The 2077-nt window shown below is 50.1% G+C and overlaps 5 non-coding genes and 2 pseudogenes across 5 annotated transcripts; all 7 read right to left on the bottom strand.

Annotated features, from left to right (window-relative positions):
- Positions 1 to 109, bottom strand: LOC111475792 (annotated as a pseudogene; the record flags this gene model as incomplete).
- A 130-nt stretch (positions 110 to 239) lies between these two features.
- LOC111475797 lies at positions 240 to 358 on the bottom strand. Its single transcript, XR_002716713.1, has one exon. It is a non-coding gene; the product is annotated as a 5S ribosomal RNA (ribosomal RNA).
- Positions 359 to 491: 133 nt separating this feature from the next.
- Positions 492 to 610, bottom strand: LOC111475791. The gene has a single exon (XR_002716709.1). It is a non-coding gene; the product is annotated as a 5S ribosomal RNA (ribosomal RNA).
- Positions 611 to 1122: 512 nt separating this feature from the next.
- Positions 1123 to 1241, bottom strand: LOC111475795. Its single transcript, XR_002716711.1, has one exon. It is a non-coding gene; the product is annotated as a 5S ribosomal RNA (ribosomal RNA).
- Positions 1242 to 1374: 133 nt separating this feature from the next.
- LOC111475794 lies at positions 1375 to 1493 on the bottom strand. The gene has a single exon (XR_002716710.1). It is a non-coding gene; the product is annotated as a 5S ribosomal RNA (ribosomal RNA).
- A 133-nt stretch (positions 1494 to 1626) lies between these two features.
- Positions 1627 to 1745, bottom strand: LOC111475796. Its single transcript, XR_002716712.1, has one exon. It is a non-coding gene; the product is annotated as a 5S ribosomal RNA (ribosomal RNA).
- A 133-nt stretch (positions 1746 to 1878) lies between these two features.
- On the bottom strand, positions 1879 to 1996 carry LOC111475793 (annotated as a pseudogene).
- Positions 1997 to 2077: the final 81 nt, after the last annotated feature.

The following is a 2077-nucleotide window of genomic DNA, read 5'->3' as shown; positions in this document are numbered from 1 at the left end:
ACGAGGACTTCCCAAGTGGTCACCCAAATTAGTACTACTCTCGCCCAAGCACGCTTAACTGCGGAGTTCTAATGGGATCCGTTGCATTAGTGCTGGTATGATCGCACAAAAAATAAGCGCACAAAATAGGATTTAACGCATGCGGGGCGGCATGATCGAAACGCGATGGGCGTGAGCGGGGGAGGTTCTCATTTGTAGAGAAAGGAAGAAAAGAACTGGGAGAAATTGAAAGAAAAAAAGGGGTGCAAAACGAGGACTTCCCAAGTGGTCACCGAACTTAGTACTACTCTCGCCCAAGCATGCTTAACTACAGAGTTCTGATGGGATTCGGTGCATTAGTGCTGGTATGATCGCACCCGACATGCCATGCGCACAAAATAAGATTTAACGCATGCGGGGCGGCATGATCGAAACGCGATGGGCGTGAGCGGGGGAGGTTCTCATTTGTAGAGAAAGGAAGAAAAGAACTGGGAGAAATTGAAAGAAAAAAAGGGGTGCAACACGAGGACTTCCCAAGTGGTCACCCAACTTAGTACTACTCTCGCCCAAGCACGCTTAACTGCGGAGTTCTGATGGGATCCGGTGCATTAGTGCTGGTATGATCGCACCCGACATGCCATGCGCACAAAATCGGATTTAACGCATGCGGGGCGGCATGATCGAAACACTATGGGCGTGAGCGGGGGAGGTTCTCATTTGTAGAGAAAGGAAGAAAAGAACTGGGAGAAATTGAAAGAAAAAAAGGGGTGCAACACGAGGACTTCCTCCGGTGCATTAGTGCTGGTATGATCGCACCCGACATGCCATGCGCACAAAATCGGATTTAACGCATGCGGGGCGGCATGATCGAAACGCGATGGGCGTGAGCGGGGGAGGTTCTCATTTGTAGAGAAAGGAAGAAAAGCACTCGAAGAAATTNACTCTCGCCCAAGCACTCTTAACTACGGAGTTCTAATGGGATCCGTTGCATTAGTGCTGGTATGATCGCACAAAATATAAGCGCACAAAATCGGATATAACGCATGCGGAGCGGCATGATCGAAACGCCATGGGCGTGAGCGGGGGAGGTTCTCATTTGTAGAGAAAGGAAGAAAAGAACTCGAAGAAATTGAAAGAAAAAAAGGGGTGCAACACGAGGACTTCCCAAGTGGTCACCCAACTTAGTACTACTCTCGCCCAAGCACGCTTAACTGCGGAGTTCTGATGAGATCCGGTGCATTAGTGCTAATATGATCGCACCCGACATGCCATGCGCACAAAATCGGATTTAACGCATGCGGGGCGGCATGATCGAAACGCGATGGGCGTGAGCGGGGGAGGTTCTCATTTGTAGAGAAAGGAAGAAAAGAACTGGGAGAAATTGAAAGAAAAAAAGGGGTGCAACACGAGGACTTCCCAAGTGGTCACCCAACTTAGTACTACTCTCGCCCAAGCACGCTTAACTGCGGAGTTCTGATGGGATCCGGTGCATTAGTGCTGGTATGATCGCACCGACATGCCATGCGCACAAAATCGGATTTAACGCATGCGGGGCGGCATGATCGAAACGCGATGGGCGTGAGCGGGGGGAGGTTCTCATTTGTAGAGAAAGGAAGAAAAGAACTCAGAGAAATTGAAAGAAAAAAAGGGGTGCAACACGAGGACTTCCCAAGTGGTCACCCAACTTAGTACTACTCTCGCCCAAGCACGCTTGACTGCGGAGTTCTGATGGGATCCGGTGCATTAGTACTTGTATGATCGCACCCGACATGTCATGCGCACAAAATCAAATTTAACGCATGCGGGGCGGCATGATCGAAACGCGATGGGCGTGAGCGGGGGAGGTTCTCATTTGTAGAGAAAGGAAGAAAAGAACTCGGAGAAATTGAAAGAAAAAAAGGGGTGCAACACGAGGACTTCCCAAGTGGTCACCCAACTTAGTACTACTCTCGCCAAAGCACGCTTAACTGTGGAGTTCTGATAGGAAAGGTGCATTAGTGCTGGTATGATCGCACCCGACATGCCATGCGCACAAAATCGGATTTAACGCACGCGGGGCGGCATGATCGAAACGCGATGGGCGTGAGCGGGGGAGGTT

The sequence above is a fragment of the Cucurbita maxima genome, unplaced genomic scaffold, assembly GCF_002738345.1.
Source record: "Cucurbita maxima cultivar Rimu unplaced genomic scaffold, Cmax_1.0 Cma_Scf02880, whole genome shotgun sequence".
Classification (NCBI taxonomy): Eukaryota; Viridiplantae; Streptophyta; class Magnoliopsida; order Cucurbitales; family Cucurbitaceae; genus Cucurbita; species Cucurbita maxima.
The sequence above is the reverse complement of the archived record's forward strand: the minus strand, read 5'-3'. Positions and strand labels throughout refer to the sequence as shown.